This window comes from Rana temporaria, chromosome 1, assembly GCF_905171775.1.
Source record: "Rana temporaria chromosome 1, aRanTem1.1, whole genome shotgun sequence".
Taxonomy (NCBI): Eukaryota; Metazoa; Chordata; class Amphibia; order Anura; family Ranidae; genus Rana; species Rana temporaria.
In genome coordinates, this window is record NC_053489.1 from 557,499,114 (window position 1) to 557,518,079 (window position 18,966).

General features: G+C 45.7%; 1 protein-coding gene across 2 annotated transcripts in view; it reads left to right on the forward strand.

Moving 5' to 3' along the window:
- TENM3 (teneurin transmembrane protein 3) overlaps positions 1-18,966 on the forward strand; it is a 1,530,681-nt gene that overhangs the window by 873,099 nt on the left and 638,616 nt on the right. The gene's annotated exons all lie outside the window — the stretch shown is intronic.

Consider the following 18,966-nt stretch of genomic DNA (forward strand, 5'->3'; position numbering starts at 1 on the left):
AGACTATGCCCTGATGTATAAATGTACTACAAATCCTTGCATGCTTTGAGGTGGTTGAAGGTTGCAGGTCAGCCCTAGCTGGCTAGATATGTGGTTGCCCACCTGCCAGCAGGACTCAAGGTGATTGCACCGTGTGATTTGTGTAATCGGTTGAATTAAGCAACAGTTTTACATATACCGCTCAGGAATATTGATAAAGACCTTTAATTAAAGGGGTTGTAAAGGTCATTTTTTCCCCCTAAATAGCTTCCTTTGCCTTAGTGCAGTCCTCCTTCACTTACCTCATCCTTTCGATTTTTCTTTTAAATGTCCTTATTTCTTCTGAGAAATCCTCACTTCCTGTTCGTCTGTCTGTAACCCCACACAGTAATGCAAGGCTTTCTCCCTGGTGTGGAGAAAGCCTCTTGAGGGGGAAGGGGGTGAGCAGGAGTGTCAGGACGCCCACTAACACACAGCTGCTTTCTCTATCTGCAAAGTAGAGAGTGTCCTAACTTGCCTGCTCGCCCCCTCCCCCCTCAAGATGCTTTCTCCACACCAGGGAACAAGCCTGCATTACTAGACATGCCCATTTGTTTTCATCCGAATGCATTTTTGTCCGAATTTCATGTATTTTCGTTATCGTTTTAACAAACGATAACAAAAGCACAGAAAACGAAAACCCGAAAGATCCGACATAAACAAATGCTTTGTTTTCGTTTTCGTTGCGGTCGAATGTGCCTAACCTTAACTCTATTAGTCTAATATTATTCTACATAAAGAGAAAAGATTTGACATAGAGAGAAAAGATTCAACATTATAGAGACATGGAGAAGAGTCGACATAGAGAGAAAAGATTCGACATAGAGAGAAAAGATTCGACATAGAGAGACATTAAGATTCGACATAGAGAGACATGAAGATTCGACATAGAGAGACATGAAGATTCGACATAGAGAGAAAAGATTCGACATAGAGAGACATGAAGATTCGACATAAAGAGAAAAGATTCGACATAGAGAGAAAAGATTCAACATTATAGAGACATGGATAAGAGTCGACATAGAGAGAAAAGATTTGACATAGAGAGACATGAAGATTCGACATAAAGAGAAAAGATTCGACATAGAGAGAAAAGATTCAACATTATAGAGACATGGAGAAGAGTCGACATAGAGAGAAAAGATTCGACATAGAGAGACATGAAGATTCGACATATAGAGACATGAAGATTCGACATAGAGAGACATGAAGAGTCGAATTTTTATTTTATTTTATGTTTTAAAGATTCTGTCGAATCTTTTTTTTTTTTTTTCTTAGAACATTCGACAGACACCATAAGCCTTCAATGACAGATTCGACCTTAATTTGGATTTTCGGACGAATGCATTTTTTTAACGAAAAACTAAATAAATAAAACCGAATTTCGGGAGTAACTAAATAAATGTATTTTTCGAACGAAAACGAAATTCCAAAACAACATTTTTCAGTGTGTACATGTCTACTCATTACTGTGTGGAGTTACAGACAGAAGAACAGGAAGTGAGGATTTCTCAGAAGAAATAAGGACATTTTAAAGCAAAATGGAAGGGTGAGGTAAGTGAAGGAGGACTGCACTAAGGTAAAGGAAGCTATTTAGTGAAAAAAAAATGTTACCTTTACAACCCCTTTAAGACCTGTATTTTTTTTTTTTTTAAGGGATGCACCTGACTCCTGAGACAAAATTTGATTGAACAATCTACTTTTGTTAAGTCCAGTGGTTCTGACAGGGGCATCCACACCTTAAATTATGGCTGATTCAGCAAAGTGCATTTTTACTCAGCTTCGCCTCATTCACTAAACTAAGAGAAAATTCACCCAATGACTCCATTGCTAAAATTAAAGTGATAGTAAAGTTTGTTCTTAGTCATACATTACTTAATGGGTTATGTATTCACCACAGGTGATTGGACACTGGCAAACCCAATTAAAAATGAGTTCCTCCTTTATATAACCCCCTCCTAAATGGAGAGTATCTCAGTTTTTTCGCCAGTGTTAAGGTGGTTGGTCACGTTCAACATGTGCTAAGAAGAAAAATGCTCTTTTGGTGGTCTAGCTGCGGAGACCTAGGAGCTATAACCGGATCAATTCCTCGGGCAGATATCAAAGGCCTAAGATGGTTGGTACCCGGGTCAAGGTTTGCCTGTAATGTCTCTCTGCGAAGGTCTGGGCTCTGGGATCCAGACTTTGGTGTACTAATTCATCTGTGGCAGGAAAAGTTTCTGGCAGAGTCTTCTACAGGTCCAGGTATGAGGTTTTTCACAGAGTGGCCCCAAACCTCCTTTTCTGGGGTCCCCCGCTGGTGTTCTAGGATCCTCCTCTTCTCCGAGTGCCCCCATAGCAAGTCACTTGCTGTGGGGCGTTCGTGTAGGCTTCATCCCAAGCCTGGCTGTGTGCTTTATAAAGCACACAAGGCCTGGCTCAGCCATGCCCCCCACCTCCTTCCTTGCTGGATTTGGCTGACAGCAGTAGGAACCAATGGCTCCTGCTACTGCCGTGTTTCCTGTGAGAATAGAGAGAGGGAAGAACAGCATCGGTAGACGGGCACTTTAACATTTTAATGCCAGAGCTCCCTAAAAAGAGTGCATACTTATATCTCCTGCTGTCTAAGTTGCCACACTCTACTCCAGAAAATTCAACCCCAAAATCTCTGTAGAAACTGACACTTATTGGAGTGTGATGCCGCATACACACGATCATGTTTCAGCATGTCCAAAAAACGATGTTTTCCCAACTTCATCATTAAAACGATGTTGCCTACACACCATCGTTTAAAAAAAAATTTTCGAATTTTTTTTTTTGTCGTTTTTCAGAACCTGAAAAATGATGTGTAGCCCACACACGATCATTTTAAATGACGTTTTTGAAAAACAATGTTTTTTTCATGCTGAAAAATGATCGTGTGTACACGGCATAAGTCTTCTGGTCCCCTGCAGCACTCAGTATTCTTCTCAGTGATCTCCATTCCACAACTATGTACATAGCTGCTTTCTTTGTTTTTTATGCTATGGACAAAAAAAGTAAAATGTTAAAAAAAATTGCCAGTTAAATATTGCATTGGGAATATAGTAAATGTTTTAGGCTGATGTACCCAGACTTGCATGCCTATATAGCAAGAACTTTGGTAGCGAGGTCTTGCTTCCAAAAGCCATCCAGTGGCAGCCACTCAGATTCCACCTTTAACATAGATACTACTTTTAAACCTAATGTTTTTTAAGTAAAAAACACCCCACTACTTGTCCTACTCCCTTCTGCTCCTAACAGGGGTCGACAAAATCTGAGCGCCAGGATGCAATTGCGACAAGAAATTGTGACCTGGCGCCCGCGGCGGCCGGTAATATAGGCCGTGGCTTTGTGGCCTACAAGGACGCAAAACCGCGGCCTCAATTACTGGCCGCCGTGGGCCCGCCGCGATCGCGCGGCGGGGGAGGTGGGGGCGCACGGAGGCACATGATCCTGTAATTAAGGCCACAGCTTTGCGGCCTTGTGAAGTCCCAAGCTCCTTCCTCTGTGAGCTGTGACCTTCTGTGAGCTGGCGCCATCTGTTGGTGACCGTTGGCATTACAAGTTAAACAGCTGTTCTAATGTGTAATCTTTCCCTATTTTCACTGCCATCTCCTTCTAAGTAGAACCCCCAAACATTATATATACTTTTTATTCTAACACCCTAGAGAATAAAATGGTGATCGACTTTCTGTCACGCCGTATTTGCGCAGCGGTCTTACAAGCGCACTTTTTTGGGGAAAAAATACACTTTTTTTTAATTAGGCGCAGTTCTTGAACTGTATTCGGCGCTTAACAAATAATAAAATCAAAATCAAAAATCAAATCAAATAAAAAAAATAAGACAACAGTAAAGTCATCCCAATTTTTTTTATTGTGAAAGATAATGTTACGCCGAGTAAATTGATACCCAACATGTCACGCTTCAAAACTGCGTCCGCTCGTGGAATGGCGACAAACTTTTACCCTTTAAAATCTCCATAGGCAACGCTTAAAAAAATCTACAGATTGCATGTTTTGAGTTACAGAGGAGGTCTAGAGCTAGAATTATTTCTCTCGCTCTAACGATCGCGGCGATACCTCACGCGTGGTTTGTATACCGTTTACATATGTGTTCGCTTCTGCGCACAAGCGGGACGGGACGGGGCGCGTTTTCTGGCTCCTAACTTTTTTAGCTGGCTCCTAGATTCCAAGCAAATTTGTCAAACCCTGCCTAAACATTTACCTTGTTCCATGTCACCACTCCAGCACTGTCTCCAGCACTTGCACACGACCCTTCACTTCCGGCTTTCACAGGAAAGACTGGGGGCAGCAGAGCCATTGGCTCCCGCTGCTGTCACGCAAACTTCCGTAAGGAGGGTGTGTGGCCACCTGTGCTGTATGAGTCTATAGACACACAACGCCGGTTTGGGAATGCACACGCACAGATACCTACTTTGAACCTGGCTTTCTAAAATAGACACCCAAAGGAGGAGAAACTGAGCGCATTAGAAGAGGAGGTAGTGACATTATAACCTCTTTGTTATAATGTAACTGCTTTGATGCTATAATAATGTTTTCTATGAAGAAGCTGTCGAGTTGCCAGCTTGTACTTGTTATGGATCCATTGAACCCTACAGACTAAAACCTTGTACACACGACCGTATTTTCCGACGGGAATTGTGTGATGACAGCCTGTTGGCAGAAAATCCGACCGTTTGTACGCTCCAACGGACAATTATTGTTGGATTTTCTGCAGACAAATGTTGAATGGCAGGCTTTAACACTTTCCATGGAGAACGGTCTGTTGTCGGATTTTTCAAAGTACAAACACGCATGCTCGGTAGCAATGTTCACCAAACACAACATTAGCAGAAGGTGCCCAAAGGGTGGCACTAAAGAGCTGAAAAAACACGTAGTACGTAACAACGTTTGTGTTTGTTGGCCGACAATCGTGTGCCATTTGTATGCAAGACAAGTTCCTGACCAACGTCCCCTGGGGAAAAGTCAGAGGCTTTGTGTGCAGAAAATCCGATCGTGTGTATGGGGCGTAAGACTGGGATGCCATTAAAGTTCATGTGCGCGAAAACGGCAGGTGTCCCAATACTTTTGGTAATATAGGGGGTTATCCACAAAGCCGCGGCGCAACGTAACTTTTCGGATTTAAGTTACTCCGCCGCAAAATTCCCAAGTTAGGTGCCGATCCACAAAGCACTTACCTGGAATTTTGCGGCGCTGTAACCTAAATCCGTCCGGCGCAAGGCGTTCCTATTCAAATGGGCGAGTCCCATTTAAATTAGGCGCGCTCCCGCGCCGGACGTACTGCGCATGCTCCGTCGGGTAAATTACCCGACGTGCATTGCGCTAACTGACGTCGCTCCGACGTCATTTGCTTAGACGTTAACGTAAATGGCGTCCAGCGCCATTCACGGACGTCTTACGCAAACGACGTAGAATTTAAAATTCAACGCGGGAACGACGGCCATACTTAACATGGCTTAGGACAACTAGGGCTTAGCCCTAGTTTTACGCGGCGGAACTCGACGTAAACGACGTAGATTTAGAGCGTCGGGCCCGTCGGAGCGTTCGTGGATCGCCGTAACTGGTCATTTGCATATTCTACGCCGGCCTCAATGGCCTCGCCACCTAGCGGCCGGCCTAGAATTGCATCCTTAAGATCCGACAGTGTAATTCAATTACACATGTCGGATCTTCGTCCTAACTATGGGAAACTGAGTCTGTGGATCAGTTCCATAGTTAGGACCAGGGATACGACGGAGTAACAGCAGTTACTCCGCCGTATCTCTTTTGAGGATCTGGCCCATAGTGTATATTGTGTGCGTGTATATATACTGTATATATATATGTCCCTCAATATCACTTTAAACCCTTTTCTATTATTTCCACTTATTTCTAAATACCGTATTTATTGGCGTATAACGCGCGCCGACGTATAACGCGCACCCCAAGCTTAGAAGGGAAGTTTAGGAAAAAACGTACATTTTGGATGCTCAGCCTTGTCGGTGTCCGTCTGCTGTCGGCGTCCATCGGCGGCCTTGTCCGGCATCCGTCTGCAGCCTTGCGCGGGGTCCGTCTAGCCTTGTCGGTGTCCGTCTGCTGTCTTGCCCGGCGTCCATCGGCGGCCTTGTCCGGCGTCCGTCTGCGGCCTTGCGCGGGGTCCGTCCAGCCTTGTCGGTGTCTGTCGCGTCCGTCTGCCGGTCCGTCCAGCCTTGTCGGTGTCCGTCGCGTCCGTCTGCCGGGGTATGAGTTCCACTTATTTCTAAATACCGTATTTATCGGCGTATAACGCGCGCCGACATATAACGCGCACCCCAAGCTTAGAAGGGAAGTTTAGGAAAAAACTTACATTTTGGATGCTCAGCCTTGTCGGTGTCCGTCTGCTGTCGGCGTCCATCGGCGGCCTTGTCCGGCATCCGTCTGCAGCCTTGCGCGGGGTCCGTCTAGCCTTGTCGGTGTCCGTCTGCTGTCTTGCCCGGCGTCCATCGGCGGCCTTGTCCGGCGTCCGTCTGCGGCCTTGCGCGGGGTCCGTCCAGCCTTGTCGATGTCCGTCCCGTCCGTCTGCCGGTCCGTCCAGCCTTGTCGGTGTCCGTCACGTCCGTCTGCCGGGGTTTGAGTTTGGCGCCTCTGTCGAGCTGTGCAAAGCCGGATTTCCGGTGTGTTCGGCTCCTCTCGGCTCTTCTCGCTCGGCTCGGTCTTTGTCGGCGGCCCTCAGAGACAGCGGGGATCGGCGTATAACGCGCACCCGCGATTTTCCCCTGATTTTAAGGGCAAAAAAGTGCACGTTATACGCCGATAAATACGGTAGATATTAATAAGTGTAAATTTATTTAAAAAAAAGGGGTGCTTTTTGCAGTTAGTAGAAGGTTTCTTGCACATGGTCATACATCAAGGCTTGCAGCCATACAGGCCTCGTACACACGGCCGAGGAACTCGACGTGCCAAACACATCGAGTTCCTCGGCGAGTTCAGCCCTGAAGCCGCCGAGGAGCTCGGCGGGCCGAGAGCTCCCCTAGAACAACGAGAAAATAGAGAACATGTTCTCTATTTTCTCGACGAGTTCCTCGGCGGCTCCATCGGGCCGAAAGTGTACACACAACAGAGTTTCTCGGCAGAATCCGGCTCTGACCGAGTTTCTCGCCGAATTCTGCCGAGAAACTCTGTCGTGTGTACGAGGCCAAAGAGTAAAATCCACCTGTTGTTGCGGTGCCTGGGAGCCACAGACACAACATAATTCTGCCTACTGACATGCAGAATGCGCTGCGGATGGCTATACACGCGTAATTGGCGACACTCACATTTTCTTGTGCACGTGCATGGTTGTATTTTTCAATACATAAAATGTTACTTTTGTAAAGAACTGTTGTCAGCTGCCACCACATGAAGCATAAAGGCTAGAAATACGAATATTTGTTAACCCGATTTACATTTACAAAAATCTATAAACCTTTTACGAATCCTTACACCTTTTTATTGTTCTAGTACTATAGGTGTAACAATTCATCAGAATTAATTTTCAATTACTTTTCAGTCACTTCCTGTGCATTCACTCTGCATTTGATGAATATTTGATTGTGCAAAATTCAATGTTGTGTTGTAAAATCTTAAAAGCACCATAAGGATTTTATAATATAGTGGTGCGAATTGCATCATTTAAATCTATTTGCTGTTCCACTTCAAAAGAAGCACCAGGATTCTCACTGCCGTTTATTACTGTACCACGCCATAACTGAGAATGAGCAATTAATGCGGAACGCAATCTATGTGTCATGGCGCTTTCTACTTCTAGCCTTTGCAGTAGTAATAGATGGCAAAGATGATTATCCTGCAAAGTCCATTCCAACCCATGTTAACCACTTCAGCCCTGGAGGATTTGGCTGCCAAATGACCAGAGCACCTTTTGCGATTCGGCACTGCGTCGCTTTAACTGACGATTGCGCGGTCGTGCGACGTGGCTCCCAAACAAAATTGGCGTCTTTTTTTCCCACAAATAGAGCTTTATTTTGGTGATATTTGATCACCTCTGTGGTTTTAAATTTTTGCGCTATAAACAAAAATAGAGCGACAATTTTGAAAAAAAAAGCTATATTTTTAACTTTTTGCTATAATCCCCCAAAAATATGTAAACAAAATAATTTTTTCCTCAGTTTAGGCCGATACGTATTCTTCTACATATTTTTGGTAAAAAAAAAAAATCGCAAAAGTTATAGCGTCTACAAAATAGGGAATAGTTTTACGGCATTTTGAATAATATTTTTGTTTTACTAGTAATGGCGGCGGATCAGCAATTTTTATCGTGACTGCCACATTATGGTGAACACATCGGACCTTTTGGATGCTCTTTTTGGGACCATTGTCATTTATCAGTGCTATAAAAATGCTGGCAGGGAAGGGGTTAAACACTAGGGGACGAGGAAGGGGTTAAGTGTGTCCTAGGGAGTGATTCTAACTGTGGGGGTAGCTGGACTTACAGTGACACGACACTGATACCTGCTGCCGATGATAGGGAGCAAATGATCATTGTCCTGTCACTAGGCAGAACAGGGAGATGCCTTGTTTACACAGGCATCCTCCCGTTCTGCTGCACCGTGACACGATCGCGGGACACCAGCGGACATCGAATCCTCGGGCCCCACAGGCACTGATGGAAGTCAGCAGAGCTTTTGGTCATTTACTAAGCTCTGGGGCAACTGCACTGCACTTTGCAAAGTACACAGGCCCAGATTCTCAAAGGGCTTACGACGGCGCAGCGCCATGTACGCCGTCGTAAGTCCTAATCTGGGCCGTCGTATCTATGCGCCTGATTCTTAGAATCAGTTACGCATAGATATCCATTAGATCTGACAGGCGTAAGTCTCTTACGCCGTCGGATCTTAAATGCATTTTTTTTTGTTCGCTAGGTGAAGCGTCCGTCGTTTAACCCGTCGAGTATGCAAATTAGCTAGATACGCGAATTCCCGAACGTACGCGTGGCCGACGCAGTAAAGTTACGACGTTTACGTTAGGCTTGTCCCGGCGTAAAGTTGCCCCTGCTATATGAGGCGCAACCAATGTTAAGTATGGCCGTCGTTCCCGCGTCGAAATTTATAAATTTACGTTGTTTGCGTAAGTCGTCCGTGAATGGAGCTGGACGCCATTTACGTTCACGTCGAAACCAATGACGTCCTTGCGACGTCATTTGGAGCAATGCACCCTGGGATATTTTACGGACGTCGCATGCGCCGTACGTTAGGCGCGGGAACGCGCTTAATTTAAATGCTACACGCCCCCTACCCGCCTAATTTGAATTTGGCGGGCTTACGCCAGGTGATTTACGCTACGCCGCCGCAACTTTACACGCAAGTGCTTTGTGAATAAAGCACTTGCATGAAAAACTTGCGGCGGCGTAACGTAAATGACATACGTTACGCCGCCGCGGAGATACGCCAGATGTACCAGAATCTAGCCCACAGTGTATTTGCCCTTAGTAAATCAACCCCTATGTTTTACCACACCAGGTAACACCAACCCCAGTGACACTACTGAGTACAGGAAATAAGCATTAATGAGCAGGGCCCTCTGATTCTTTCTGTATTGAATTGTATTTTAATTGTACTGTCTGTTACTGTTGTAAAACGCTGTGCAAATTGTCGGCGCTATATAAATCCTGTATAATAACAATAATAATAATAATAGGAATACATTGGTTGTTCAGTAATCATTTTTCTGTGACAGACTCGCTGTTGGTTAACCTCCCTGGCTGTTGAGTGTGGCTTAGGGTTAAATTTCATTACCATTAGGGGTAACCCTGAGCCACACTCTGGATGGCATCTCAGGATCCTGGTGCAGGTTACTTACCTTGGCCCAGATTCAGGTAGATCGGAGCAATATTTGCGTGGGCAAAGAGCAAAGATTTTTCTCTGCGCCCACGCAAATATTTCCATTTGCCCGCGATTCACGGAGCAGTAGCTCCGTAAATTGCGCGGGCGCTATGCTAATTAGCCCTGCGTAAGGGCGCCTAATGTAAATGATCCCGCCGGGGGCTATTAGCAGGAGCAACCTTGCGCTAAAGTTGCCGTACGGAAACTCCGTACCTTGCGTGCGCAGGGCCCGCGCAACTTTTGTGAATCGGTGGTAGTGTGCAATTTGCATACTATACACCGATCACAATGGCCGCGCCCCCTAGCGGCCAACGCAAGAATGCAGCCTGGGATATGAAGGCATAAGGAGGCTTATGTCTGTCATATCCTAGGCTGCATTCGGTGTAACGAGGTTCCTGAATCAGGAGCACTCGTTACACCGGAGCAAGTAAGCACTTGCGCCGCGCAACCTATGGTTGCGCGGGTGCAAGTGCTTCTTGAATCTGGGCCCTTGTCTCCAGGACCCTGAGATGTCCCCCCGCTGTGTCCTCCGCCCGATGCCTCTGTGTGTCGGTCTCCGTTCCCTGCGAGCATCGCGATGCACGGGGGCGGAGCCCCACGGCAAATTCAAAAATGACAAAATTCATAACACATACAGTACATTGTAATCTTACAGATTACATTACTGTATGAAATCATTTCACATTTCTTTTGTCCCTAGTGTTTTGTCCAGTGCCTTGCATGCAGTTTTATATTTTATATATATATATATATACTGTTCTTTCTACCTGGAAACTGGAGATTGTCCATGGGAACCAAAAAGTGTCCCTTTATGTCATAAGCGGTTTTACACCAGCTAGAAAACAGCGATAATAAATTAAAACACTTGCAGAATTGAGAGATAGTGAATCCTGGGGAAATTCATTTTATTATTATATTTTTTATAATTTTTTATAGTTATTTATTACCATATTTATCTCCCTATTATGCGCACCGGCGTATAGCGCGCACCCCTAATCTTGCCCTGAAATTCCTGGAATATTTTTTTTTTATACTTACAGTTTTGGTGTCTTGCCCGGCGTCCATCGGCGGCCTTGTCCGGTCCGGCGTCCTTCTGCGGCCATCGTGGTGTCCGTGGTGTCCTCCCCGCGGTGTTTTTCAGCCGATCCCCACTTCCCGCGCTGTGTTTGAACCACTCCGCCAACATATACCGAGCGCAGTACACTCGGGTATACTCGGGCAGGCTCGGCTCCTCTCGCGTAAAGGACGTACAGGACGCACAGGACGTGACCGCGAGCGGAGCCGAGCCTGCCTGAATATACCTGTGTGTACTGCGCTCGGTATATGTCGGCGCAGTGGTTCAAACACAGCGCGGGAAGCGAGTATCGGCGTATATCGCGCACCCGCGATTTTGCCCTGATTTTAAGGGCAAAAAAGTGCGCGTATACGCTGATAAATACAGTATATTATAATTTATGATTTTGTGTTTCAAACTTTATCATACCCGGGATGTCTACTAGACTCTTGTTTGGACAGATTTAAGCGAGTTATTACTTAGAATTACAGGACTAAAATATAAAACGCCAAATTTCTATGCAAAACAAATGTACCGATTTGAGACGCAAAAATCTGACATAATCATACCGCCACGGAGGTTAAAGGCACAGTTAAGCTGGTAATAAACACTAGGGTTGTCAGGCATGCTGGCACAATCTGAATGTCCTCAGTATTTGTACGGGCAATTATATTTGTCAATGCTCATTTCTAAACTAAGGTTGGGGGCACTCACTCCAGACACCTCTTTTTACCTTGCCCCATGTTCCTATGTACTTTGTAAGCCTAACGCCGTGTGCACACGCTTGGAATTTACGACAACAAATGTTCAATGGGAGCTTTATGTCTGAAATTCTGACCGTGTGTGGGCTCCATCGGACATTTTCTGTCGGAATTTCCGACAACAAAAATTTGAGAGCTGATTCTTAAATTTTCCGACAACAAAATCTATTCTCATAAATTCTGACCGTGTGTGGACAATTCCGACGCACAAAATTCTACGCATGCTCTGAATCAAGTACGAGACGGAAGCGCTCAGTCTGGTAAAACTAGCGTTCGTGATGGAGATAGCACATTTGTCACGCTGTAACAGACTGAAAAGCACGAAGCTGAAAAACGCAAATCGTCTCTCACCAAACTTCTACTAACACAAGATTATCAGAAGGAGCCCAAAAGGTGGTGCAATTAGAATGGAACTTCCGTTTTATTGTGCCGTCATATGCGTTGTACGTGACCACATTCTTGACGTTCGCAATTTCCGACAACATTTGTGCGACCGTGTGTATGCAAGATAAGTTTGAGCCAACATCCGTCGAAAAATTATCCACGGTTTGGTTGTTGGAATGTCCGATCATATGTACGTGGCATTACTAGGATGTCAGACAGGGATCCTCCTTCTGGCCATCCAGCAGTGTAGTTAGTAAGTACAGTAGACAGCTGCTTGATAACCATTACTTTTCTCTGCTCCAATAAGAGAAGAGTGGAGGGAGGGGGCATATCAGTCACCCAGCCCTCTGCATTTTTCTTGCCATCACTTGTCCCAGGCATGTTTTTGAAGCCAAGACTAGCAGCAGCTATTGCTGGCTACACTGTCAGATGGCTACTGGGGGATGCGGGGTGCAGTTTTACCGTGTTTCCCCGAAAATAAGACCTACCCCAATTTTCAGGAAGGGCTGCAATATAAGCCCTACCCCGAAAATAAGCCCTAGTTTAAAGTGCCGGTGAAATACTAGAGTCCACTCTATTACAGTATTATATAGTGTAGTTGTGCCAAATACCTTTTGGTATAGCGCGGACCTCCCTCTGCTCTCAGCTGTACTCGAGCTGCTCTCCTCTTCCCCTCTCCTCCCAGCGGGGGATCTCTGGCCCCCCTCCCTCTGCATTCCTTAGAGCTGGGAAGAGGCTTCCGGCGGGCAATAAAATTGTCGAGCAGCAATCAGCTGATGTCGGGCTACTCTGCTCTTCTGCAAGCTGTCAGCGAGGGATCTCGGGGGCCCCCCTCCCTCTGCAGTGCTTGAAGAGGGGAAGAGAGCTTAAAAGGGTTACAGATGCGCCCAGCACTAGAAGAAGGTATGTGGCACAATTGAATTGCAGAGATACACATTATGCAATATGCGGTGCTGTAAATTTTAGGAATTTCCACAGGGGATTTCTAAAAGGCAGGGGGGAGAGAAGAAAGCATATGGCATAAGACCTACCCCGAAAATAAGCCCTAGTGTGTTTTTGGTTGGCAAAATTAATATAAGAGCCAGGCTTATTTTCGGGGAAACACGGTAGTAGCTGACCTCTTAGTTCTGGCTGTATCCCTTTTTATGTTGGCATCGGCTGGGCCTTGTGCCATGCTGCCACTTATATGTGAAGGCGTTTGTGCTGCGAATGCGCTTGCTCAAATTCAGCACCAAAACTAAGCTGTCACCCAACAGCTTCTGGTCTCAGAGTAACATTTAGGACCTGGCAGGACTTTCTATAATACGGTGACAGTTAATTACTGTAATCACTAGTTTGAGAAGCTTCCCCTGTATCATTTTCTCTTCAGAACATCTGGGAGGAGAAGAAAATACATTGGGCTAGATTCAGGTAGGGCGACGTAAATTTGTGCGGGCGTAGTGTATGTTATTTACGCTACGCCGCCGCAATTTAGAGAGGCAAGTGCAGTATTCACAAAGCACTTGCTCCGTAAGTTGCGGCGGCGTATCGTAAATCTGCCGACGTAGGCGCGCCGAATTCAAATTGTCAAGATGTGGGCGTGTTTTATGTAAATAAAACATGACCCCACGTAAATGACGTTTCTCACGAACGGCGCATGCGCCGGCCGTGAATCTATCCCAGTGCGCATGCTCCTAATCACGTCGCAAATAGTCAATGCTTTTGACGCGAACGTAATTTACCCAAAGCCCTATTCGCGAACGATTTACGCAAACGACGTAAACAACGGAAAATTCGACGCTGTCCCGACATCCATACCTAACATTGCGTACGCCTCATAGAGGCAGGGGTAACGTTACGCCGGAAAAAGCCTTACGCAAACGACGTAAAAAAAATCCGCCGGGAGCACATACGTTTCTGAATTGGCGTATCCAGCTCATTTGCATAGTCTACGCTGAAATAGACGGAAGCGCCACCTAGCGGCCAGCGTAAATATGCACCCTAAGATACGATGGCGTAGGAGACTTACGCCGCTCGTATCTTAGCCTAATTTAAGCGTATCTGGTTTCCAGAATACGCTTAAATTTACGACGGCGTCGATTCAGAGTTACGACGGCGTATCTACTGATACGCCGGCGTAACTGTCTCTGAATCTAGCCCATTGTATCTTTGTGGAGGATCTCCAGAAGAAACGTCTGATAATACAGGTGAAGTAGGTAGATCAGGGCTTTATTTAAGTTAGTATTAGTGCTCATACACATGGCCATAAAGGGACTGTACGGCGTCCAGAGCCTTTGTAAAAACTTTTCAAGTACCCACAGCTGTTGTTGTGCCAGGGATTGCAAAAAGCACCTTCACATGCACAGACGTATGCCCTGAATGCAGACGGTGTGCAGTGGGGCATACGTCCGGGCATGTGCTTTACACAATCCCATACCAATTTGGAGGTATGGGATAACTAAAAGGAAAGAGGGACTGTGGGGTTTGGTTCTTAAAGGGGGACAGTCCTTCCAAGTAAGGGACAGTTGGGAGGTATGGGACAATGGAGAAGAGGGACAGAGGTATTTGGTTCTTGAAGAAGAAAAATCTTTTCAAATCAGGGACTGTTGGGAGGTATAAGGCCCCATACACACGACCGAGGAACTCGACGTGCCAAACACATCGAGTTCCTCGTCGAGTTCAGTGTGGAAGCCGCCGAGGAACTCGGCGGGCCGACTTTTCCCATTGACTAACGAGAAAATAGAGAACATGTTCTCTTTTCGGCCCGACGAATTCCTCGTCGGCTTCCTCGCTGAAAAGTGTACACACGACCGTGTTTCTCGCCAGAATCCAGCTCCGATCGAGTTTCTGGCTGAATTCTGCTGAGAAACACGGTCGTGTGTACACTTTTCAGCGAGGAAGCCGACGAGGAATTCGTCGGGCCGAAAAGAGAACATGTTCTCTATTTTCTCGTTAGTCAATGGGAAAAGTCGGCCCGCCGAGTTCCTCGGCGGCTTCCACACTGAACTCGACGAGGAACTCGATGTGTTTGGCACGTCGAGTTCCTCGGTCGTGTGTACGGGGCCTAAGATATCTGAGAAGGAAAGAGGAGCTGCGGAATTTGGTTGTAAATATTGGAAAGTATGGGGCAAATGAGAAAGAAAAAAGGACAAAGGGATTTGGGATCAGGGACAGTCCTTCATTATTAGGGACAATTGAGAAGTATGGGACAACTGAGAAGAAAAGAGGGGATATGAGTTATAGTCCTGAAAGAGGAACAGTTGGGAGGTATGGGACAACTTAGAAAGAAAGAGGGACAGTAGAATTTGGTTGTAAAAGACGGACAGCTGAATTGTGGGGTTTAGTTCTAAAAGAGGACAGCTGAGAGGTATGAGACAACTGAGAAGAGGGGCAGAGGGATTGGATTCTAAAATAGGGACAGTCCTTCCCAATGTGGGACAGCTGGAAAGTATAGGGCAGCTGAGAAGTAAAGCTAGACAGAAAGATTGGGTTATAAATGTGGAATAGTTAGAGGTATGGGACAACTGAGAAGAGGGGCAGAGGGATTGGATTCTAAAATAGGGACAGTCCTTCCCAATGTGGGACAGCTGGAAAGTATAGGGCAGCTGAGAAGGAAAGCTAGACAGAAGAATTGGGTTATAAATGTGGAATAGTTAGAGGTATGGGACAACTGAGAAGAGGGGCAGAGGGATTTGATTCTAAAATAGGGACAGTACTTCCCAATGTGGGACAGCTGGAAAGTATAGGGCAGCTGAGAAGGAAAGCTAGACAGAAGAATTGGGTTATAAATGTGGAATAGTTAGAGGTATGGGACAACTGAGAAAGAAAGAGGTGCTGTGGAATATATTTCCAAAAGAGTTTCCCTGGAAGTTGGAAGTTATGAGGTGACTGAGAAGGAAAGAGGGATTTGTTTCTAAAAGAGAGACGAGGGGCGATTGGAAAATATAGAAGAAGAGAGATGAGGAACAGAGGAATTTGGTTCTAAAAGAGGGACAGTCCTTCCAATGAGGGGCTATTGAATTTGCTTGTAAAAGTAGGGACTGTTGGGTTGTATGGAATAACTGAGAAGAAAAGAGGGGCCCCAGAATGTGGTTCTCAAAGTGGGGTTCGTTCTAAAAGAGGGCAGCTGGGAGATATGGAACAACTGAGAATAAGGACAAAGGGAAATTGCCTCCAAACAATAGACAATTGGAAAGTATAGGGTAAGCGAGATGAGGAACAGAGGGATTTGGTTCTAAAAGAGGGACAGTCCTTTCAAATGAGGGGCTGTTGAATTTGGCTGTAAAAAGGACCATTGGAAGGTTAACTGAGAACAGAGGGGCCACAGAAATTGTTTTAAAAAGTGGGCAGTTGGGAGGTGGGGGACAACTGAGAAGAAGGGCAGTTGGGTTTGGTTGTAAAAGAGGGACATTCCTTCTGAATTGGAAAATATTGGACAAGCGAGATTAGGAACAGAGGAATTTGGTTCTAAAAGAGGGGTAGTCCTTCCAAACGAGGGACTGTTGAAATTGGTTGTAAAAGAGGGACCATTGGGTGGTATGGGATAACTGAGAAAAAAAGAAGGGCCACGGAATTTGGTTTAAAGAAGAGGGTTTTGTTCTAAAAGAGGGCAACTGGGAGGTATGGGGCAACTGAGAAGAGGGACAGAGGGATTGGGTTCTAAAAGAGGGACATTCCCTCTAAACAAGGGACAATTGGAAAGTATCGGGTAAGCAAAATGAGAAGCAGAGGGATTTGGTTCTAAAAGAGGGACAGCCCTCTCAAATGAGGGGCTGTTAAATTTGATTTCTGGTCCCCATTTTAGTCCCAACATAGAGACCATTGGAAGGTATGGGATAACTGAGAAGGAAATTGGGGCCATGGAAATTTGTTCTAATAGTGGGCAGCTGGGAGGTATGGGACAACTGAGAAGAGCGCCTGAGGTAATGATTCCGAAAGAGGGACAGTCCTTCCAAATGAGGGGCTGTTGAATTTGGTTGTAAAAGAGGGGCTATTGGAAGGTATATGATAACTGAGAAGAACAGAGGGGCCACGTAATTTGGTCCTAAAAGAGGACAGCTGTGAGGTGTGGGACAACTGAGAACAGGGATTTGACTCTACAAGAGGGACAGTCCCAAATGAGGGGCTGATGAATTTGGTTGTAAAAGAGGGACTGTTGGGTGGTATTGGATAACTGAGAAGAAAAGCGGGACCACTGAATTTAATGCTAGAAGTGTACTCATTCCTAAAAGATGACAGCTGGGAGGAAAGGGACAACTGAAAATAGGGACGGAGGGATTGGTTAAAAAAGAGGGGCATTCCCTCCAAATGAGGGATAATTGGAAAGTATAGGAGAAGCAAGATGAAGAACAGAGCAATTTGGTTCAAAAAGTGGGACAGTCCTTCCAAACGAGGGGCTGTTGAATGTGGTTGTAAAAGAGGGACTGTTGGGTGGTATGGGATAACTCAGAAGAAAAGAGGGGCTGTGGAATTTGGTCCTAAGTGGGCAGCTGTGAGGTATGGGACAACTGAGAAGAGGGACAGAGGAATTTGATTCTAAAAGGACAGTCCTTCCAAACGAGGGGCTGTTGAATGTGGTTGTAAAAGAGGGACTGTTGGGTGGTATGGGATAACTGAGAAGAAAAGAGGGACCACTGAATTTAATGCTAGAAGTGTATTAAGTTCTAAAAGAGGGCAGCCTGGGAGGCAATTGACAACTGAAAAGAGGGATTTGGTTAAAAAAGAGGGACTTTCCCTCCAAACGAGGGATAATTGGAAAGTAAAGAAGAAGCGAGATGAGGAACAGAGCAATTTGGTTCTAAAAGTGGGACAGTCCTTCCAAACGAGGGGCTGTTGAATGTGGTTGTAAAAGAGGGACTGTTGGGTGGTATGGGATAACTGAGAAGAAAAGAGGGGCCGTGGAATTTGGTCCTAAAAGTGGGCAGCTGTGAGGTATGGGACAATTAAAAAGAGGGACAGAGGGATTTGATTCTAAAAGAAGAACAGTCCTTCCAAATTAGTGGCTGCTGAATTTGGTTGTAAAAGAGGGACTGTTGAGTGGTATGGGATAACTGAGAAGAAAAGAGGGACCACTGAATTTAATGCTAGAAGTGTACTCATTCCTAAAAGATGGCAGCTGGGAGGAAAGGGACAACTGAAAATAGGGACAGAGGGATTGGTTAAAAAAGAGGGGCATTCCCTCCAAATGAGGGATAATTGGAAAGTATAGGAGAAGCAAGATGAAGAACAGAGCAATTTGGTTCAAAAAGTGGGACAACTGAGAAGAGGGACAGAGGAATTTGATTCTAAAAGGACAGTCCTTCCAAACGAGGGGCTGTTGAATTTGGTTGTAAAAGAGGGACTGTTGGGTGGTATGGGATAACTGAGAAGAAAAGAGGGACCACTGAATTTAATGCTAGAAGTGTATTAAGTTCTAAAAGAGGGCAGCCTGGGAGGCAAGGGACAACTGAAAAGAGGGATTTGGTTAAAAAAGAGGGACTTTCCCTCCAAACGAGGGATAATTGGAAAGTAAAGAAGAAGCGAGATGAGGAACAGAGCAATTTGGTTCTAAAAGTGGGAAAGTCCTTCCAAATGAGGGGCTGTTGAATCTGGTTGTAAAAGAGGGACTGTTGGGTGGTATGGGGTAACTGAGAAGAAAAGAGGGGCAGTGGAATGTGTGGGATTAGTTCTTAAAGAGGACAGGTGGGGGGTATGGGACAATTGAAAAGAGGGACAGAGGGATTTGATTCTAAAAACAGGACAGTCCTTCAAAACTGGAGACATTTGGGGGCTACGCTCATTTCCGACACCCAGTACGGGTTCCCTATAGGCATTGAAGGTGCCATGCAAATAATCCCTTTACGCCCCAGTGCCCGATGGTACATCGGGCACCGCTGGTCGATCAGACAGACACATCCTATTATTAGAGAGCTCT